The sequence below is a fragment of the Haliotis rufescens genome, unplaced genomic scaffold (assembly GCF_023055435.1).
Source record: "Haliotis rufescens isolate VD_foot unplaced genomic scaffold, xgHalRufe1.0.p SCAF_29, whole genome shotgun sequence".
NCBI lineage: Eukaryota > Metazoa > Mollusca > Gastropoda > Lepetellida > Haliotidae > Haliotis > Haliotis rufescens.
The window spans coordinates 4,959,907-4,984,392 of NW_025963990.1; the positions used below are offsets into that span (position 1 = coordinate 4,959,907).

A 24,486-nucleotide genomic window follows, 5' to 3' on the forward strand; every position below is an offset into this window, starting at 1 on the left:
CACATTCTACCCATGTGAACAATGTAACCCTGGTCTTCCTAGAGACGCGCGAAAGCTTTAACCGCTAGGTTACCCCACCGCCCCTAACATATAACATAAATAGCTTACTTTATGCCATTGTAGATATAACCGTTTTTTTCACTGATACCAGGACGATTAAATAAGAAGGGGCTGTAAATGTTCACGATGAACACGGTAAGGAAAACACTTTATACAGGCAATGGTCGAAGTTTTCCCACCCAAATCTAATCATGGCATAGACAGACGTACATTAATGACCTCTTCTCCTATAATCTTTCCATATTGAAAGTATCGATGGCAAACATGGTATTTAATAGGCAATAAAGACAGGGTATTATGACAATATGGCCATATGATGACCCTTTCCACATCAGTGCACTGAAAGTAATAAGATCGATTGGAAATAAAGTAATTTGGAACAAAGGTCTATTTCCATTCATAACAAAACCAATTCACAAGTTCCAATTGACCAAAATGATATCCATGAAATGTGAGCGTCTGACTCTCCTGCTAGAGACTATCGCTGTGTAGACAGTGTTCGCTCACCTTTTCGCGAACACTTACTATCATCGAAGTTGATGGTGCTTTAAAGGACGCATGGTCATGATATACCGCATTCGACATAATAAGCGCAAAGGGCGCTCTCAAAATTAGAAATAGGGGACTCTTATTAGAATATTATTTTGGTGAAAAACAACAGATTTGAAGGATCGTAAATTTCGTTGTTTATGCTGACAGCCTGAAATGTTTATATACGACAGATATATTTTTTTCAGAATTTAATTTCCCATAATTAAGCATACATATAACACACGTAATTATACATGAATAAATATGTCTAGTGAACATTGATCATTCGGAAGGGGTGCTCATTGAGATTGTTCACTAGCCAATATATTAGCAAATATCGCAGTGGGCGCTTATTAGGGTGGGGCCCTTATTACGTCAAAATGGTTGTACAATAGACTCTGTTTTCAGAAAGGGTTGTTTTACTTTTCTTTAGCAGATATGCTTTACGAGAATGGGGTTTTGTAGCTATATCTTATATAAAGTGTGCTCTCGAATGTAATCATGGGGTATCATATAAGTTGGTCTCTACAACACTGACATATGGTCGAGATGGCGTATCTATGACCTCAAAATGAACAATGACAAGGTATATTCCAAGAGTTGTGATCAGCTTGATTTTTTCGCCAGTTATGGGGTTTCGTTGCAACCGAGTACTATGCTTTGCAAGCATGGTGGAACGATCTGTATCAGTACGATTGTGACGGGTACACATAAGCGTGTACACATGCTTACCAATCTCGCGAACATCTGGTGGCATCACTGATTTTCAGTTGCCTATTCATATAATTTCCACAGCTATTTGCTCTCAACGCCAAGTGGAATCTGTTTCCAGGATGGTTATTCTCTTGCACTGACTATTAATATTTACTGTTTGAAAGGTTATGATATTTAAGAAACCTTTCCCGTATGTACAAGTTCCTCCATTTTCAAATCCATTTTCAAATGTGACATCTCCATTTAATCTCTCATTCAACATAACACTTGAATAGAAGGATGCTCATGTGTTTGAAATGTTATTCAGTTTATCAGTTAATCTGTGAGCAGATTATATTCAGTAGTATGATAAAGAGTTACAAAAAGAGTCAGGTTGGCAATAAAGCCCATGGCTCTAAGTGTCTTCAGAACAATGCACGTTTCTCCAATAACAGTCTCAGAAGGATCTCGTCTTCCTGTTCTCGAGGTGCCTGATTACCCTTCTAGCTGAAACGGGATTCTGACGATAATATTTGCAAGCAATGCAAAACCATTTACTCAGTCACTAGAAAGGCATTCACTTTGAATGACACGCAAACTGAAAGGTCGTTTCCTGACCTTTCTGCTAAAAGCACGCCAGAAACCTATGATTGTTGGTTTGAATCCCGGTTCTACCCGATTATTCCTCTAGGTTTGTCAGAACCTGAACCGAGGGATACACCAATCTGACAAAGACCTGGGATCTACATCACTGAGGGCTTTCCTCCCACATAAAGCTGACGCGTCGTGATATAACTGGAATACTGTGAGAAAGGTGTAAAAGCCCATCTCACTCTCTACCTAAGTAAAACCATTTCCTTTTGCATCTGTGAAGATCCGGGGTAGTATAGGTCTTCAGCAACCCATGCTTGCCGTAGAAGGCGACTAACGGGATCGGGTGGTCATGCTCGCTGACTTGGTTGATTCATGTCATCGTATCCCAATTGCGTGGGCGGATGCTCATGACATTAGTCACTGGATTGTCTGGTCCACACTCGATTATTTACAAACCGCCGTCATATACCTGGATCATATACCTGGACTATTGCTGAGTGCGGCGTTAAACAACAAAGAAAGAAAGAAACAAACAAACTTTTGCAGCTGTCAACGGAGGGGATTGCTGTACTCCTCGGCTTCTGTGATCACGTCCACACAGAACAATTGACTTGTTGCGACTAGTCTCATGCTTTCTCAGATGTCTTTCCCTAATTATATATGATTTATCGAAAAAAATGTCACATAATGATTTCAAAATGAATATGATGTTTCAAATTTCAATTTAAATAACAATGCAAAGTTTGATGTTCATATTTATTAAAGATACAAATATTGTATTTCGCAAGGACATGTGCACGGCAGCAAGCTACTGTGTTTCGTGTAGCAAAGCATAGTTCGTATTTCAATACCATTAGGACCAGAACCATTGCTTTAATAACGTTATTGAATGGAGGATTGACATTTATTCGCAAAAGAAAGCAGATCAGGTGGTCTAGCCCCAAGGTTTGGATAACGTACCACGATAGCGTGATGCGGTGCTTATGACCCGATTTTTTACAGGCCGCCGTCACATAACTGCAATATTCGAATTACACACACACACACACACACACACACACAAACACACACACACACACACACACACACACACGGAATTGAAAATATACTTTTACAAAGAACATGGTCCTCGTGGTACTTGGACATTACAAGCCTCTGAGGTTCGTTTTGGCCATCAGCTTGGCATCCCTACAGGGAATGGAACAGGTGTTGGAAACACAGTTACGATTAGATTTAGGGGCGGTGCCGATGTGTTATCTCTGCTCCTGTCCATTTCATTCAAAATCCCGTTAATGTTCGTTTAGTATCTTTATGAACACATATATTTATCACATATTCCTTCTTATATCCTTGACGGAATTGAATTTTGTACATGTATGCATAGACAATGAGGTAAATTCAAAATGTCTAGGCCGGAGAATAGCCAGCCTCGATTACCTGTCGAAACAAATTCCATTGGGCGTTGTGTGTTTGTTGTGTAACGCCGCACAGCAATATTCAAGCTATAACACGGCTGTCCCCATACATAATCGAGTCTGGACCAGACAATCCAGTGATTGACATCATGAGCATCGATCCACGTGTTTGGGATCGATGACATGCCTCAACCAAGTCAGAGAGCTTGACCACCCGAATCCGTTAGTCGCCTCTTGCGACAAGCATAGTCGCCTTTTACGGCAAGCATGGGTTGCTGAAGACCTATTCTACCGTGGAGGGCTACTAGTGATGAAGATTATATAAATGGAGATTATGGACACGGGTTTTGTCACACCATTGAAATGTTTCTTTGCTCCTCATTTCTGTGATTTGAAAAAAAATAAACTGGCGAGGACACATTAACGTCATTCGTTGGTAACAAGGTCAGTTATAAGTTTAAAACGAGCATATCACCGGGTATTGATCATAGCATCATGTAAATACCAATACACAATGCTGTACAATGAAAAATTAACGCGAGCCTAACTTCTAATTGTTCGAGACACATTTCTCATAAAAATGAGTGAGTAAGTGAGTTTGGTTTAACGCCGCTTCTTCTTCTCCGCTTATTATTCCAGCAATATCACCGCGGGGAACACCAGAAACGGGCTTCACACATTGTACCCATGTCGGGAATCGAACCCGGGTCTTCGGTGTGACGAGCAAACGCTTTAACCACTGGGCCTATCGACCGCCCCTCATAAAAGATGTACGTGTCATCTCGAGGGATAATTTCAACGACTTACGGCTGTTTCATTATCTCAAACAAAAATGATTATTTTAAATGATAAAAGAATGACAGAACACCTTCCAAGAAACTAACATCGTGCTGCTTCTAATTACAAACATTATATCCCAGTGATTTATGAACAGAATGATTAACTGAAAGCATCAAAGCCCTTTGAGTATCAATGTCCTTATCCCTCAGACATCAATAGCCACGAAATCGATACAAAATGGAAGTATTAGTTTTAAAAAAACAACCTACACTCACGAATCACTCTTATTTCGAGGAAGACACGAAGTATTCGCGAAACACGTGAGTAGGACCTGCCGAACCGGAAGTACACGTTTCCATTAAGGTCAAGGTGAGAGTAGACGTCACGAGGCTCTCGAAAACAACCTATCCGTATTGTAGAGTATTAAGAAATTGCCGTTCACACGTCATAGTTCATCTTTTGTTGATATAATAGTATCACAGTAAGGCGATCTCCAGATTTTTTCGTGTAATGATTGTCTTTCATTTGGCATCTGAGTGAAAGGGACGGAGGTGCCGGGCGTATCAACTGTAAACACCGTGTTTGTTGTGTACAGAATAATCACACATATAAATACCCGACATTTCCATCAGCTCTTAAGTTGAGAAGCCTATCATTATGCCAAATCCGAAAAGGTTGTAGTTTCTTTGAAGTAAAGATTGTATTTGGTACTGTTCAGAAGAATATATTGAAAGCAGATATATTTCAGGTTAGCTAAACATGTTAAAGGTATTATGATAATAAGGTGAAATTATTTTTTTTTAAATCAAGAAAGAACAGGAAATATATAATTTGGTCTCTGGTGGTTACAAACAATTTGTTTGTAGTCTTGAATATAGAATGTGTTGTGAAAAAGACAATTTGAACGGCTCTCCCTTTCACAGATACTTTTGACTAAAGATAAACATGAACCCACTTACTTATCACACAGCATTGCATGAAAGTACACACCAGTCCCTTATGACTGAGCTATGTGTGTCACAGTCGCCAGCGAAACCATGTGGTGTATTCTATTTTGTTTTCTTTGCAAAAGACTTCACGAGGCGTTAATACTCCAGATGTATAATCATTTGCACGTGCGTCTTTTTTTCAAATGTTATATCTCAACAGAGTCTTTTCAGCTATATCTCAACAGAACCTGCTCAGTGAATCTCTTTTTCGCGTAGGCAACATATTCTGTGATTGCGTTTCCTTAAATAGATTTTATCATACCATGTAATAATATTAGTTATCGAAAGTTAATGTAAGAATGCGTAGTCTCATTTAGGATTTAATAATTGAAAATCTTGTTTTGTCCGTTAATGTCATTTTTGATTACTTGTACCTAAACCAATACTCATATGATTAAATCTTGATTTCCGCTTCATCGCAAACTCCAACGTTATTATAGTGTGGCCCTCGCTGTAAGAAAATTTATATACCAATCAACTCAAACAAACTATTTATTTTATGAGCATGTCCCTGTAGTACTGGGTTAGTACGCGTGACCTAAAACATGAAAATACACCATTTCTATCTCGTAAACAAAATAGTTTCTAAATACAGTAAACTACGGTTATAACGAACTCAAAGGGACTACTAATTTTAGTTCGTTATAGCCGTAGTTCGTTATAAGCATATATACAGCATAAATACAGCTAATAGTCGGGACCAAAAAGTAAGTTCGTTATATCCGTCAGTTCGTTATAAGCGTGTTCGTTATAACCGTAGTTTACTGTTTATATTAAAAAATATGCATATACATTTATTTCTCAAATTATTGTAGAGTGTTGATTGAAGCTACATGGTATCTGATACAAGCAGCGACGAAGAAGGTGGTCACACCACTACCTGATTAGTACATGATGTCACGACGCGTCGTAATACTTTGAAGTAAAGTATGGCCGAGTAACACCCGAATCGATTGGAACTTTTGGGTTTCTAATTATTGTTTCCGTCGTTTTTCATGTTCCTACTTGATTCAAACATGTCTGAATCTTGCCTTACAAAATAATCGGGAACATACTGTAAACAGCTGTGCGAGGACCTCTGCGGGTAGTATTTACATAACACACTCAATTCCTACTTGATTCAAACATGTCTGAATCTTGCCTTAAAAAGTAATCGGGAACATACTGTTAACAGCTGTGAGAGGACCTCTTCAGGTATTATTTACATAACACACTCAATTCCTACTTGATTCAAACATGTCTGAAACTTGCCTTACAAAGTAATCGGGAACATACTGTAAACAGCTGTGAGAGGACCTCTTCAGGTATTATTTACATAACTAACTCAATTCCTACTTGATTCAAACATGTCTGAATCTTGCCTTACAAAGTAATCGGGAACATACTGTTAACAGCTGTGAGAGGACCTCTTCAGGTATTATTTACATAACTAACTCAATTCCTACTTGATTCAAACATGTCTGAATCTTGCCTTACAAAGTAATCGGGAACATACTGTTAACAGCTGTGAGAGGACCTCTGCAGGTATTATTTACATAACACACTCAATTCCTACTTGATTCAAACATGTCTGAATCTTGCCTTACAAAGTAATCGGGAACATACTGTGAACAGCTATGAGAGGACCTCTGCAGGTATTATTTACATAACACACTCAATTCCTACTTGATTCAAACATGTCTGAATCTTGCCTTACAAAGTAATCGGGAACATACTGTAAACAGCTGTGAGAGGACCTCTGCAGGTATTATTTACATAACACACTCAATTCCTACTTGATTCAAACATGTCTGAATCTTGCCTTACAAAGTAAACGGGAACATACTGTAAACAGCTGTGAGAACACCTCTGCAGGTATTATTTACATTACACACTCAATTCCTACTTGATTCAAACATTTCAATATTGTAAATGGCATCTAACATGAACCAGCATTGCTCCAAACACATTGTATTGGTTTTACTTTGCACTTTCCAAGCGCCAGAGAATATTATGTGATTCACCGATTGTAGAGTGTTCAGCTGCATGACATGTTTACCAGCATCACTATATGACATTACATAGTAAATTGTCTCGAGACACACTAAATAGGAACACTCACGGTCATAACCAATAATGAAGACAGAGATGGCAGCGTCTCTGTTCAACGTCACCTCAACTGCGATAGTGATGTGCAGTTTTATTTGATTACGGGAGTATACCAATTACTGCGGTCACTATGCCATTATGGACCACTTCGGTTCACATAATGACATTATCTTTGTCACTGTGGTATCTTTGGTCATAGTGTCGGCTTCATAACGTAACATATCACACCAAACGTTTACAAAATGGCAATGAACGTGGAACAATAGTGTACACCTCTGATCAAAAGTATTTTCCTCTTTTATGGGAAACGTTCGTGATTATATGTTTTGCGAGATCGGCGGTACGCTACGCTATTTCCGCAAGCGTAGCGCTGGAAACGTGCCGCGTTAAGTCACGCCGGGTAGTGCAGTAATTATTGAAATGTACCGCGGCAGTCACTTAAGGGTAGTGAAGTAATTAGGTAAATGTACCTCTGCAGTCACTTAAGGGTAGTGCAGTAATTAGGTAAATGTACCGCGACAGTCACTTAAGGGTAGTGCAGTAATTAGGTAAATGTACCGCGACAGTCACTTAAGGGTAGTGCAGTAATTAGGTAAATGTACCTCTGCAGTCACTTAAGGGTAGTGAAGTAATGAGGTAAATGTACCTCTGCAGTCACTTAAGGGTAGTGAAGTAATGAGGTAAATGTACCTCTGCAGTCACTTAAGGGTAGTGAAGTAATGAGGTAAATGTACCTCTGCAGTCACTTAAGGGTAGTGCAGTAATTAGGTAAATGTACCTCTGCAGTCACGTTAGGTAGCGCAGAGACTAGGTAAATGTACCTCTGCAGTCACTTAAGGGTAGTGCAGTAATTAGGTAAATGTACCTCTGCAGTCACGTTAGGTAGCGCAGAGACTAGGTAAATGTACCTCTGCAGTCACTTAAGGGTAGTACAGTAATTAGGTAAATGTACCGCGACAGTCACTTAACGGTAGTGCAGTGACTTGGTAAATGTACCTCTGCAGTCACTTAAGGGTAGTGCAGTAATTAGGTAAATGTACCTCTGCAGTCACTTAAGGGTAGTGAAGTAATTAGGTAAATGTACCTCTGCAGTCACTTAAAGGTAGTGCAGTAATTAGGTAAATGTACCGCGGCATTTACGCAAGGGTAGAGCAGTAATTATGTAAACGTACCGCGGTTGTTGCAAGGGCTGTGTAGTAATTATGTAATCGTACCGCGGTTGTTACTAGGGCTATTTAGTAATAATGTAATCGTACCGCGACTATTCTACAAAGGTTTTGAGAAAGTGCCGTGATAGTTTCCGATACAGTAGCGCCGGAGAGAGGTAGTTATTTCTGAGCAGTAGTATATGTAACAGTTTCCAGGGTAGATGTCACGTGTGTCAGTACCAGTTATACGTGGTCTTCGCCAAAGAATTGATCAATTTGGAATTGTCTCGCTTCGGTGGTTGGACAACACAGTGGTTAAGCGTTAATGTTCGGCGTCCAACACCCGGATTCAATTTTCTATACATAATCATTTATTGAAGTTCATTCCCAGCAACTCACTCTATCATATTGCTGAAGTATTTCGTATTCGTCAAACCCTCAATGTCTTATGCGATTAGAGTGGTCATTCATTAATTATGAAACAAATCACAGTCCTGGATGCTCGCTGACTAATAGAATAAGCGATCGCTCTGCAGATGAACGTGCCTCTTGCACTTTAACACAGACATCGCTCTTCTGTGCAGGGTTGCATCGCTTTTGCTTTGCGAGAAACCTAGGCCTATGATATTGGGTTTGAATCCCGGTTCGCCCCGATTATGTTTTTCTAGGTTTAACAGAACCACCCCGTGCTAGATTTCACCTAAATGGTAAACGCACAACATCAGCATTACTTCGGGCGTTCTTGCCACATCAAGCTGACACGTTAGGATATAACTGAAATATTGTTCTCAGCAGCGTTAAATTAAACGCTTCCCGTGAAGATTCCGGGTTAGTATTGGTCTACAGCAACCCATGCTGGTCGTAAGAGGCGACTAACGGGATCGGGTTGTCAGGCTCGGTTGATGCATGTCATCGTATCCCAATTGCGTAGACAGATGCTCTTGATGTCAGACAATGGATTTTCTGGTCCAGATTCGGGTATTTACAGACCGCCGTCATATACCTGGAATATTGCTGAGTGCGGCGTTAAACAAACAAACAAACAAACAATAAATAAATAAATATGACACTTACTGACAGCGCTAAGATTGCTTTGTGGGTCGGGTTCCTGGTGTTATTGCATATCCGGCGATGATGTTCGGTATTTCGTGATGCAAGGGTGCATTTCTGTGAGGTCACCATAACCTCGCTTTACATTGTGTTTCCTACCCATTATACTGCGTGTAATACCGTGTGAATGACGACGTTTTTACGTTTCGGTATGATTATCAACTATACAAGCGTTATTAAGCTATTGGAGCAACAGCTCTTGGAAGGATTGCTGGCTGAAAAAGTAGATATTAAACTAAATTCCCCCATTATACGCTGTGGACTGCTATGGAATATGTCAATATCGATCATTATTTAATACCCAGTTGCTATAAAAGTAATTCTGGACGCGATAAACAGCTAATACCTCATCACGCGAGCTTACAATGTATTTAATGCAAATAACTATTGATGTTTCAAGCATGATCGTGATTGTATGTATATATAATTACATCACTATTCAAACATTTACTCAAATGTCAAATTTCCATCAGAGAAATGAATCATTTCCAAAAAGCTCGTCATTCAACTGGATTTTTGCCACACCGTTCTCGCCCCTGCTGCCCTTAGCTTACAGTGTCCTCAGGTCTCGAAAATAACATTATTTCTCCATTGTGTCCTCAAATTGTGTTATCTTGTTCGCTGCAGGTAGTCGGCCGTGAAGTGAACAGATCTGCGGACGTGTGGCAACTGCTTTGACCCTCCCTCTGGAGAGCGGATAGCAACAAGGATTAATGTTCACGTCCCCTACAGTCTAGGTAAGTTTTCATTTCCGTTTTTACATGCTATTAACCTCGTTGGGTTAATCCTTTTTGTTCACATGCGATGCAAGATGGTACCATAAATACTTCCTAATGAAGTACTGTGTTTCATTACTGCTCTGTCATGTGCATTGAAGGTTTCAGAGAGAGTACACGTAGGCATTGTGAGGGACATTAAGTGCCTTGCTAATCAATTGATAGCTGGATACAGTGATTGGGGAATTGCAGAATGAGTAAAAATCGTTTTCCAGTTTGCAGGGCCTTGAATTGAAAATCAATATTGACCATTGGAACATTAACGGAGGAGAAGAGGCGCTAATGTGTCATATATGTATTCGACAAATGTTTCTTCAGCATGATTCAGTTTAATCTTCAGGTAGAAGAACTGAAAATACAACTGACATATCTAGGTGAACAAATCGTGTCGTATAATTATTTCCTGAATTTCTTGAAATATGTGCCACTGTACACAAGTAAATCTCGGCTCTTGGAAAATAATGTGCCATTGTGAAGAATCAGGGCGACACACACACACACACACACACACACACACACACACACACACACACACACACACACACACACACACACACACATGGTTCTCGTGGCATTGGACATTACAAGCCTCTGAGGTTCGTTTTGGCAATCAGCTTGGCATACCCACAGGGTGCCTAAAACCCTGAATAGAACAGGTGTTGGAAACACAGTTACGATTAGATTTAGGGGCGGTGCCGATGTGTTATCTCTGCTCCTGTCCATTTCATTCAAAATCCCATTAATGTTCGTTTAGTATCTTTATGTACACATATATTTATCACATATTCCTTTTTATATCCTTGACGGAATTGAGTTTTGTACATGTATGCATAGACATGGAGGTAAATTCAAAATGTCTAGGCCGGAGAATAGCCAGCCTCGATTACCTGTCGAAACAAATTCCATTTGGCGTTGTGTGGTTATTGTTTAACGCCGCACAGCAATATTCAAGCTATAGCACGGCTGTCCCCATACATAGTCGAGTCTGGACCAGACAATCCAGTGATTGACATCATGAACATCGATCCACACACACACACACACACACACACACACACACACACACACACACACACACACACAATATATATATATATATATTGGGGAGGCAGACACAGGCTACCCGAACAAGAATAGAAAAGGATAGGTGTTGGAGGTAGGACCAATTTTGTCGATATTGCTTTAAACTTACATCCCACAACATGGCTGGTGCGAACTTTTATTTTCTTAACTTACTTTTATGGACAACACTAAACGTGGCATTCATTGGTCCTGGAGGTCGAATAAAAACGCACACTCCGGCGCAGTGGTGACTCAGAATAACACCACTGCCACAGGCTAGTTTGCATATCACGTGACTGGACTTTTCTCCTGTTTGAAAAACAAACGCGCTGTTTCAGAAATCAGTATAGAACAAACTAATGAAAGTATTTGGGGCGCTTTACATATTGTTTTGCATAATTATATAGATATGCTACTACAACTGCGACAGTTGCATGACAATATATATTTATACATCAAAGTGACCGTATCACTAGCTCTCCGATGACTGCACATGGAGCCGTACAACCAATTTAAACAAAGGATAGCTTCGCAAAAACAAGTAGATTTTCACGTGTTAGGATACTTTCTTAATGAACCGTAACCATATTTTGACATTTGTTTATGAAAATGTGTAGACTTGTCAAACATGAAACGGATGAAAAGCATATGCACGACTGTGATCATGAAAGATGTGACGAATCGTCACATGGCGCTGGCCTGTGGCAGAGGTACTATGCCTGCTGGCTGCCGCCCGCTTGGAACTCTGGGTAGGAGAGTGATAAAAATCGAATAGCGGCTACCTGAAGTCTGTTTGTGAAGTAAAATTGCTTCATCATGACCAGCAGGGGAGTTTGCTCTGTCATATATTGTCCAAACCAAATAGACGTGTCCCCCTGTTAATTCTCGAAATCAAGGACGTTACGCATGCGCACATATCACGGGACAATTTGCCCAATTATTTGTTTACAGCGTAAAACATGCTGCACAAAGCAACGGAGTTTTTAAGTTCTTTTTTAGGGTTCTGATAGATGACCTTGACCTTCAAGTTGTTGACATCTTTTTTCAAGGAGAAATCTAACACAGGTCTCACTTTCACAAAGCGATCTTAACGCTCGGATTAGTAACGATAATCTAAGCACGCAAAAATTGTCGTGGCTGTGACATCGGTCGGAATGAGTCGCCAAGGAGTTCGATCTGCCTTTCATGCCGTCAGCGGCATCAAGCATAAAGCATTGGGAAGTCCGACCCATAGGGTAGTACATTCATGAATTATGCAGCCATATTATACCACCATACTCCTTCATGGCGATATCGTTAGAGTGATAGGGTGAAATAGGTGTATGGTGTATGTGATCTACACCTATTTCCGCTACTTAATCAATCTCTTCAGGCCAACGTTTCCCCCAAGCATTATCTTGAGTTTGTGCACAAGCCATGTTATACGGTCTTCACTTACGAAGCTTTTGAGTAATGGGAACTGTGCACTTAAGCTTCCTAACAATGAGTCCGGCATATACTTTCAATCTTGCAAAGACGACCTTAATCGGAAACTGTCTGTTTAAATTTCCTGATAATTTCATTCAATAACACACCAAGCGCAAATGATGAAACGCCTAAAACAGCAATGTAAATAATACCGGGCTATCTCTATATACATCCTTATAGCGTGTACCATGGACTGGGAGCAAATTAAATTTGAGATTATCGCTGTATTTTATCTCTATCATTCAACGCGTGAAGAATACAAATCTGACAGGCAGTGGCCATTTTCCCGTCTGTGAAAGCTTCACCGAGAATGGCTTGTCAATATTGAGGCAACATTTCACTTCATTACAAAAGCAAACCAGAGGAACGACGAAAGGGCCGCAAGCACGAGTTGGTTGCAGCTATTTAAAACGCTAAGGAGGCGAATCTCTCGTGTCGCACTTACAGCTTGAAGTGTTTGGGCGAGAGAGGGCTTGTCACACAGATAGATGGTCCCATTGTCTCGTCCGCTATCTTGTCCAGCTGAGGCGGAGACGGCGTGGAGGGCACGGACGATCACAGAAGCTCCTGAATCCTGTGCCCAGAAAATTGGATCAGAGCACGCTTTGATTTACTGAAATGGTATCACTGTGTGCATTAACAACAGGTCTCACCATCTCTTTTGTCTGTGCTGAGGGCGGCATGGCCGGACAAGACACGTCTTTCCTTGTCACTGAGGCTCAGACGAAGATCTGACAGTTTTGGTTGAAGCTCAAAGACACAATCCTGGATATCGGGAGACATGACAATGTTTGAAATGTATGTGAAGAAACCCGTCTTCAAATAGGTCCTGTCTGGCAGCACGAATTGCTTATTGGTTCAAGCGTTCGCCCGTCACGCCGAAGACCCGGGTTCGATTCCCCACATGGGTGCAATGTGTGACACCCATTTCTGGTGTCCCCCGCCGTCATATTGCAGCAATTACCGCTAAGAGCGGCGTCAAACTATACTCACTCTATCTTGGTAATGGTTGTTGGTTGGTTGGTTTGTTGTTTAACGCCACACTCAGCAATATCTCAGCTATATGACGGCGGTCTGTAAATAATCGAGTCTGGACCAGACAATCCAGTGATTGATATCAAGAGCATCGATCCACGCAATTGGGATCAATGACATGCATCAGCCAAGTCAGCGAACCTGACCACCCGATCCCGTTAGTCGCATTTTACGACAAGCGTAGTCGCCTTTTACGGCAAGCATGGGTTGCTGAAGACATATTCTACCCCGGAATCTTTACGGGTCTCTTGGTAATGGAAGCGTGGCCTGGGAAAGATGGTGTTTAGGGTGTTGGGATATCTTGAGTGCGCCTGTCACATTCAAGTTTGCGGAACCGAACCCTGGTGTCCAACGTGTTCACCGAGCCACCAGACAACCCCACCGCATCTTTTCTGAGCGTATACAAGACACGTCTATATCGGCTACAACGTTCTCATCCTGTTTCCAGAAAATTTAGACTGGAACCCTTAATAAGTGTAAATGCCTTTTTAATGTGTAAACAGCTGGTAATGGCGTCTGTAAATAGTCGGCAAGAGAGTGCTTCTAGTGTGTGTTGTCATCCAAATACATGGCTCCTGATGAGGTTAACTTTCTAACTTCGCGTGTAATTACCACTGCGACTAAATCCGAGTTCTAAATCAGAGCATGGAGTTCACTACTTAAAGATCACGTGACATCCGGATGGTGTAAACTGGGAGACAGGCTTTCCAGATAATGATGCGCTCCGTTCTCGACGGCGGCTTATGTAACACAGCTGTGACGTCATTAGAATCAGTGACAGTTATGAAATAGTGCTTCGCCATTTTGCTAAGGGGCTCCAGGTGGAGTTCAACAATGGTATAAAATTGTTTTGAGGGCCTATTTAAAAAAATGATATAATCTAGGCTGATTTATCGGGTTTATCTGAACATTATCTATGCTTTCCGTTCTTGTCAAAGATGCATGGGAAATCAATATGGTACACCGTGATTATTGATTATATCATCCTGCAATATACTGATGTCAGTTTTTGACTGTTTCATCCTGGCATATACAGTCAGTGTTTGACTGTTTCAACCAGGTATAGATTCCTGTCAGTATTTGACTGTTCAGCCTGCAAAATACTCATGTCAGTGTTTGACTCTTTTATCCAGCAATATACTGATGTCATCCAAGTATATACTCATGTCAGTGTTTGACTATTTCTTCCTGGTATATACTGTCAGTGTTTGACTGTTTCATCCTGGCATATACAGTCGATGTTTGACTGTTTCAACCAAGTATAGACTTATGTCAGTGTTTGACTGTTTCATCCTGGTATAGCATCATGTTAGTATTTGACTATTTTATTCTGGAATATACTCATGTCAGTGGTTTACTGTTTCAACCTGGAATATATTCATGTCAGTGTTTGACTGTTTCGTCCGGGTATATACTCATGTCAGTGTTTGACTATTTCACCCTGGAATATACTCATGTCAGTGTTTGACTGTTTCATCCTGGTATATACTCATGTCAGTGTTTGACTATTTCACCCTGGAATATACTGTTGTCAGTATTTGACTGTTTCATCCTGGTATAGTATCATGTTAGTATTTGACTATTTTATTCTGGAATATACTCATGTCAGTGGTTTACGGCTTCATCCTGGTATAGACTCATGTTAGAATTTGACTGCTTCGTCCTGGTAAAGACTCATGTTAGAATTTTACTATTTCGCCCTGAAATATACTCATGTCAGTGTTTGACTGTTTCACCCTGGAATATACTCATGTCAGTGTTTGACTGTTTTACCCTGGTATATACTCATGTCAGTGTTTGACTGTTTCATCCTGAAATATACTCATGTCAGTGTTTGACTGTTTCACCCTGGAATATACTCATGTCAGTGTTTGACTGTTTCATCCTGGTATAGACTCATGTCAGTGTTTGACTGTTTCATCCTAGTATATACTCATGTCAGTGTTTGACTGTTTCATCCTAGTATAGACTCATGTCAGTGTTTGACTATTTCTTCCTGGTATATACTGTCAGTGTTTGACTGTTTCATCCTGGCATATACAGTCGATGTTTGACTGTTTCAACCAAGTATAGACTTATGTCAGTGTTTGACTGTTTCATCCTGGTATAGCATCATGTTAGTATTTGACTATTTTATTCTGGAATATACTCATGTCAGTGGTTTACTGTTTCAACCTGGAATATATTCATGTCAGTGTTTGACTGTTTCGTCCGGGTATATACTCATGTCAGTGTTTGACTATTTCACCCTGGAATATACTCATGTCAGTGTTTGACTGTTTCATCCTGGTATATACTCATGTCAGTGTTTGACTATTTCACCCTGGAATATACTGTTGTCAGTATTTGACTGTTTCATCCTGGTATAGTATCATGTTAGTATTTGACTATTTTATTCTGGAATATACTCATGTCAGTGGTTTACGGCTTCATCCTGGTATAGACTCATGTTAGAATTTGACTGCTTCGTCCTGGTAAAGACTCATGTTAGAATTTTACTATTTCGCCCTGAAATATACTCATGTCAGTGTTTGACTGTTTCACCCTGGAATATACTCATGTCAGTGTTTGACTGTTTTACCCTGGTATATACTCATGTCAGTGTTTGACTGTTTCATCCTGAAATATACTCATGTCAGTGTTTGACTGTTTCACCCTGGAATATACTCATGTCAGTGTTTGACTGTTTCATCCTGGTATAGACTCATGTCAGTGTTTGACTGTTTCATCCTAGTATATACTCATGTCAGTGTTTGACTGTTTCATCCTAGTATAGACTCATGTCAGTGTTTGACTGTTTCATCCTGGAATATACTCATGTCAGTGTTTGACTGTTTCACCCTGGAATATACTCATGTCAGTGTTTGACTGTTTCATCCTGGTATATACTTATGTCAATACGTGTAACATATGCCTTTACAATTTGTACGTTCACTTGTCAAATGCAAATCAATCACATTGCAATATTGCGCAACGAAATGAATGGCAAGTTCGAACTCACATCTAATGATATTGTGCTCGTGTTGGGAATGGATTTTTTTTTATAGAAAACAGTTTCATTTGAATCAAGAAAAAGTTAACTATGGCTTTGATATGTAAAGACAACATATATGTACGTTTCTTTAGATGATTGTCGGTTTTTGCAATAACTTTGCGAATGCCTTGATTGGTAAAAACAGAAATACCAACCTTATTCGGTATGGTATCGAGGGAATTGCAAGTGAGTGACGTTGGTACATAATTTCGTAGTTGAGGCAGTATGAGGCATCACGTCATGGATATTCATGGAAGTGCATCACGTGAAAAACCATGCGAAGGGATTCACGCACACATAAAAACCTGTATAATGTGGACCCATGTATATACCAAGCTAACAGCCGTATGATGAGGATTTAATAGTAAAGCACCAAGTTAACAGCTGTATTATGAGTATTCATAGTAAAGTACCAAGTTAAGAGCTGTATTATGAGTATTCATAGTAAAGTACCAAGTTAAGAGCTGTATTATGAGTATTCATAGTAAAGTACCAAGTTAACAGCCGTATGATGAGGATTTCATTGTAAAGCACCAAGTTAACAGCCGTATGGTGAGTATTCATAGTAAAGCACCAAGTTAACAGCTGTATGATGAAGATTTCATAGTAAAGTACCAAGTTAACATGCGTATGACAAGTATTCATAGTAAAGTACCAAGTTAACAGCTGTATGATGAGGATTTCATAGTAAAGCACCAAGTTAACAGCCGTATGATGAGTATTCATAGAAAAGTACCAAGTTAACAGCTGTATGATGAGGATGTCATAGTAAAGTACCAAGTTAACAGCTGTATGATGAAGATTTCATAGTAAAGTACCACGTAAACAGCTGTATGATGAGGATTTCATAGTAAAGCACCAAGTTAACAGCTGTATGATGAGGATTTCGTTGTAAGGCACAAGTTAACAGCCGTATGATGAGTATTCACAGTAAAGCACCAAGTTAACAGCCGTATGACGAGTATTCATAGTAAAGCACCAAGTTAACAGCTGTATGGTAAGGATTTGATAGTAATGCACCAAGTTAACAGCCGTATGATGAGATTTCATTGTAAAGCACCAAGTTAACATGCGTATGACGAGTATTCATAGAAAAGTACCAAGTTAACAGCTGTATGATGAGGATTTCATAGTAAAATACCAAGTGAACAGCTGTATGATGAGGATTTCATAGTAAAGCACCAAGTTAACAGCTGTATGATGAGGATTTCATAGTAAAGTACCAAATTAACAGCTGTATGATGAAGATTTCATAGTGAAGTACCACGTAAACAGCTGTATGATGAGGATTTCATAGTAAAGCACCAAGTTAACAGCCGTATGATGAGTATTCATAGAAAAGTACCAAGTTAACAGCCGTATGACGAATATTCATAGAAAAGTACCAAGTTAACAGCTGTATGATGAGGATTTCATAGTAAAGCACCAAGTTAACAGCTGTATGATGAGGATTTCATAGTAAAGTACCAAGTTAACAGCTGTATGATGAAGATTTCATTATAAAGTACCACGTAAACAGCTGTATGATGAGGATTTCATAGTAAAGCACCAAGTTAACAGCTGTATGATGAGGATTTCATAGTAAAGCACCAAGTTAACAGCTGTATGATGAGGATTTCATAGTAAAGCACCAAGTTAACAGCCGTATGATGAGGATGTCATAGTAAAGTACCAAGTTAACAGCCGTGTGACGAGGATGTCATAGTAAAGTACCAAGCTAACAGCTGTATGATGAGGATTTCATAGTAAAGTACCAAGTTAACAGCTGTATGATGAGTATGCATAGTAAAGCACCAAGTTAACAGCTGTATGATGAGGATTTTATGGTAACGTATCAAGTTAACAGCCGTATAACGAGTATTCATAGTAAAACACCAAGTTAAAAGCCGTGTTGTGAGTATTCATAGTCAAGTACCAAGTTCACAGCTGTATGATGAGGATTTCATAGTAAAGTACCAAGTTAACAGCCGTATGCTAAGTATTCATAGTAAAGTACCAAGTTAACAGCCGTGTGATGAGTATTCATAGTAAGGTACCAAGTTAACAGCTGTATTATGAGTATTCATAGTCAAGTACCAAGTTAACAGCCGTATGATGAGGATTTCATAGTAAAGTACCAAGTTAACAGCCGTATGCTAGGTAATCATAGTAAAGTACCAAGTTAACAGCCGTGTGATGAGTATTCATAGTAAAGTACCAAGTTAACAGCCGTTTGATGAGTATTCGCTTTAATCAGTTTTTCCGAAATGTTGTCAGCTAAAAGGCCCGTTGTGATGTGAGATTCAGACGTTTACTTCTTTGGTGAAAACCCCGAGCACGGGTATGGTGCTTGCATGTCAATGATTATTATCAGGGCGAATATGGAATTCGAACCCAGTATCACAGGATCACCATACGCCTAGGGGATGCAACCCTGCACAGCAAATTACCGTACCTCAGACGACTGGGCCACCAATAACCCCAGCCTATGCAATGTGATATCGGTCTACACTCAACCTCGTTGGCTCCTTGTGAGAGAAGAGTTTTCCCCTATGATAGGGAGTCTGTCAATAGAGTTGAAATTTCGGTGGTTCGATCCCCTGGCCGCGTCATACCGAAATACATTAAAAAATGATACTTGTTGTTACCCTGCCTGACCCTCGACAATAAAGGGGATAAAACAAGGACTTGTCGGCTCACTGTCAGTATACTGCTGTATGACCTCGCACTTTTAAACCGGCATTAGTCCGGACAAGCAGTCGCAAAAACACGTTCATTCTTAAACGCGACGACAAACGTCATTTCACCTCACCTCCAATATATCCTCTTGACCTTACTCGTCAAGATGGACCTGAAATTTTTTGTCACTGCGCTCAATCACACCATGATGTAAACGCCGACTATGAAACTTATTTTCAAGCTAACATAAAAAAATAAAAACAATAGCTATATTGTTATGACAGGTTCTTTGCATGCGTGCAATTTTACATGTCAAGAAAAGACAGGAAATTAGGTGGCGTGTAGGCTGCCATTATGATACCAGATTTGAGAAAAAAAATGAAGCGAGGATCAATACCAACAGTCATATGTAATTAGCTTTATCCCAGCTCCCCACAGAGCCATTACTCGTGAGTGTACTGTAGTGATGACGCCCTCTTCCCTGTCTATCAGCAGCTCGTAAAGACGCCTTGTGTGTTTGTCCAATGAATCTCCTTTCATCATCCCTTTCATTACGCTGAAATGCGTTTGATATTCATGGTACGACTGTAAAGAATAATAACGTGATAACGCACCGTTAGGAGTATGTATTGAAACACCGGTCACCTGGTCATGTCTCATTTACATACATTAATATATATATAAGAGGGAGAGAGAGAGAGAGAGAGGAAGAGAGAGAGATAGAGAGAGAGAGAGAGAAGAGAGAGGGAGAGAAAAGGGGAGAGGGAGAGGGGGAGGGGAAAAGAGAATAAGAGAGGAAATAGAGAGAAGAGAGAGGCGAGAAGGGGAGAGAGAGAAAAAGAACAAGAGAGAGGGGATGTGAATGAGAGAAGAAATGGAGAGAAGAAAGTGAATGAGAGAGGGGAAGAGAGTGAATGAGAGAGTGAGAGCAAAGAGAAGGAGAGAGAGGGGAGGGGAAAGGAGAAGGAGAGAGGAAATAGAGAGAAGAGAGAGGGCGAAAAGCGGGGAGAGTGAAAAAGAACAAGGGAGAGGGGATGTGAATGAGAGAAGAAATGGAGAGAAGAAAGGGAATGAGAGGGGAAGAAAGTGAATGAGAGAGTGAGAGCAAAGAGAAGGAGAGAGAGGGGAGGGGAAAGGAGAAGGAGAGAGGAAATAGAGAGAAGAGAGAGGGCGAGAAGAGGGGGAGAGAGAAAAAGAACAAGGGAGAGGGGGTATGAATGAGAGAAGAAATGGAGAGAAGAAAGAGAATGAGAGAGGGGAAGAGAGTGAATAAGGGAGTGAGAGCAAAGAGAAGGAGAGAGAGAGGAGGGTAGAAGGGAAGGAGAGTGAAAAATAGAGAGAGAGAGAGAGAGAGAGAGAGAGAGAGAGAGAGAGAGAGAGAGAGAGGGCAAACATTATTTCTTGAGGTCATAATTATTAACTAAACAACGTCGTGATCAATGTTAACCTGCATGTATTGATTGAAAGTTCACGTTGAATTGTTGTACAATTCTGACTGAAACGCAAAATAGGAAGGCTTTTAAAAAAAAACAATAGATACTAGTACTTGAAAAAGGAAGATTGTCCGAGTTTACAATATAGTAAACATATACATGTACCTTATCGTGTCTTTCGTTTCCCCCGTATATGTTTCTATCAACACAGCTAACCATGCAAGTTATAATTTGTAAATGCTTATGAAGAAGGTTTATTAAGTTGGTATAACTTCCACCCAATCCATTTCAATTTGTAAATAAAATAATTTGAATCCAAACCTCCTGAAGGCGATGTTTCCGGGCTGGAGGGTTCGTTAATATGGTTAGTGAGTTTTGTTGTGCTCCAGTGTAAGGTCGGTTCAACTATTTTACGGCGGTCTATTGTATTACCGGAACAGTATAATGAATAAACCATGAGTTTAATTAAATGTTTGAAGTCATCTCGAATTACCATATGCCCATCTCACATTTGATATTAACACATATGTGTAGACAACACATATCAAATGTGAGAGATGGACATAACGTAATTCGAGATGATTTCAAATGTCGTATCATTGAACTGGCCTAACAGTGAGTGAGATAGTTTTACGCAGCTTTTAGCAATATTCCAGCAATATCACGGCGGGGGACACCAGAAATGGGCTTCACACATTGTATCCATGTCGGGAATCGAACCCGGGTCTTCGGCGTGACGAGCGAACGCTTTAACCACTAGGCTACCCGACCGCCCCGAACTGGCCTAACAAAAACGCACAAAAAAGTATACAATTTACAGTTGGATTTAACAAATAAATTACAAACGTGTTATCGAAACGTTTTTAGACTGAAAACAGTGATATGGGTACAATGTGTGAAGCCCATTTCTGGTGTCCCCGCCGTGATATTGCTGGAATATTGCTAAAAGCGGCGTAAAACCATACTCACTCACTCACTCACTGAAAACAGTCCAGACGACAACTCTGATACTCATATCAAATAAACAACCATCGAATAACAATTTCTTTTTTTTCTTCTTTTTTTTCATTTGTAACCACCATCAAATATAGATGTATACTTTCTTTTGCCCTTCAGTTTTGCGTACATGTATTTTGACCAACTGCAAAAGGGTGTCAGTATGTAGTTGGTGCTTGCCTGTCAAACATCACGGTGCTTGTATTAGATATAAACCAATGATCCTATGGAGTATTAATCAGAGAGTGGCACACCTCTACTCCAGCAGCTGATACGCGATATCTTCCTCCAGTGACCGCCACATTGAGTGGCAAGTGAACTACATGTGATTACATCTGTATAAGAAGGACACAAGTCACGTTGGTCAAGCCCATAAACTCAGCCAAATGCATACGGCGTAAGTACCAACTTGTTCACAATAATCAGCGACGTGTTAGCGCCTATGCCAGCAGTAGGTGGGAACACATACGCCCCCGTTCGATACAACTTACAAACTACTCCCATGTTCCAAGCATCGTCTCAATACGGGGCCGCGCTCGGAGGTTAATATCGATTACTTCCCTTGTATGGGCGACGTCACGTGACTTTGATCGCTTCGTGGAGCCGGTCCGTATGCGAAGTGAGTGATCAGTTATAGGCAAGCTAGTTCGCGGATATAAAGGATTTCGTTTTGTGTACAACTGAGGAAGCCTTTTCGGAACATGGTACCGAGGCACTGGTAGAGGTAGTCGCGAAAGGTAGGGATACGAGATTTTGATTATTTCACATGATTTCTTTTTGTATTTATGGAATCGAGTCTAGATGTAAAAATAAAACTTTTACACAATTTGAGGATTTAAAATAGGAAAGTAAATAATTTCATCAGGTATGTATTGTTAACTTTGATCTTATCGTTTTCTGATAACTGTTCGTCCATATGGGCATCTGTGATACGTTGGGGTTGGACGGACAACAAGGAGAGACTTTGGGTTAAACCGTCGGCTAGCTCCGTTGTCTGTACACTTTTTAGGCGACGTTGTTTGACGATATCAAAGCATACAGATTAAGTGATGAGTTGTTCTTCAAATTCACTTGGCCCGCGTTTAGCCAGAGAAAACCATACGTTTCTAGAGACATTTCTGAGGATTGTAACTTGTTTTTATGAAATATATACATCGGGATTGTAATTCTTCAAACACAATCATAACCAAGCCTTGTTAGCCCCGTTATGATTCAATAATACAATATAACTGATATTCAGTTTGCTGGACACAATGATGACATTTGAGTGAGAGAAATTCAAAGAGATATTCCTTTGTAAAAATTTCCACCTTTAATTTGATTGGACAACATATATGAAAATAAATTGAATATTTACGATGTTTCTTAAAATCGATCTCATCAAGGATTTGGAAGTGACACATGAAAATAATAATTCGAAAATGCTATTTAATAATTCCTTTCACATAATACGCCATCTTCTTCCTGTAGTTCTCTATCGTTAGCTGCTTCATGCAAATCCTCCGTTAACTGTACACACAGCAGTGAGACAATAAACGTCTGGTTCTGGTCATCACGGAGATTGCAGGAGACCGAGAGCGAAGATGGTCGTTATTACAATGGATATATCGTCCGCATTTACCGGGGTGGCTTGCAGGCTTGCCAATGAGACAAAGTTATCAACAAGCTAGGTATACACTGTCAGACGCATGAGTTATTCATTCGGCACTGATTGTGGCCAAGCTGGAGGTTCTGTTACGAAGACATCTCATGTAAATTACCCGTTGGTCAGTCGTTAGAGACCAAAGAATTTTTTTGTAACACAAAATGGGTTTGTACCATCACAGATTGTTGAGATGGAATACATTCCGCTTCAGTGGTGTTACATATAGTATATAGGAGTCTAGTCTTTCTGGACAAATATGTATCATATTTTGTATCAGTTCTTAAATCTGACAAAACTGTCAGGTTATGTAAATGCTTTAAGGTAAATGTTCCTTGGTTTGCCTGAATTTATTATGTCATATACATGAACCTTTTGTCACATTATTTGGCAAGAAATCCAAATGAGCAATTATTTCTGATATATTTCCGGGCTTCGTTCTGTGGTCGATGCCACGGAATAATTATCGACACGTCTAGGGTACTCTCTTGTAAAGCTTGAGCTCCGTGAAGTAGCGTGTCAGCGAATTATGACCTTTCAATCATGCTAGGTGTAACTTGGCACGCGTGTCTCGATGCCAACGCGCTTTCCCCTTCAGGTGATGCATCGACTTACTATCTTCCTCTATAGGTCTTACACTAAATTTCGTATTCCATATGTATTTCATAATACCATTGCACATTGTTACAATTATTAGTCACACTCAATTGTAGTATATTTATTGGAATATTGCTATACAATTAACAATGGTTTGAGTACTTCTAGTTGGAGACAATGTTCTTCTAGAAATCTAGTAGTTACATGATATCTATTATATATATAAAATCATAAAGATGAATTTTATGACAATTATGACATCATGTCAAGAAACAAAATGTAGTGTATTCACTTAATAATCAAGAAAATATATCAACGGGGATATGTAATAAATCAAGTCAAGGTTGTTTGCCCATTCAGATGCAGGGCATGGAAACA

At 39.9% G+C, this 24,486-nt stretch overlaps 1 protein-coding gene across 2 annotated transcripts in view; it reads left to right on the top strand.

Annotated features, from left to right (window-relative positions):
- LOC124144432 (G-protein coupled receptor dmsr-1-like) overlaps positions 1 to 24,486 on the top strand; it is a 161,960-nt gene that overhangs the window by 88,283 nt on the left and 49,191 nt on the right. The window contains exon 2 of one of the 2 annotated variants that reach the window (XM_046513833.2): positions 10,036 to 10,145. The gene's annotated coding sequence lies outside the window, so the exon portion shown is untranslated. Of the gene's footprint in view, positions 1 to 10,035; positions 10,146 to 22,456; positions 22,607 to 24,486 lie in introns of those variants that run through there. The other variant, XM_046513832.2, reaches the window with a different exon arrangement.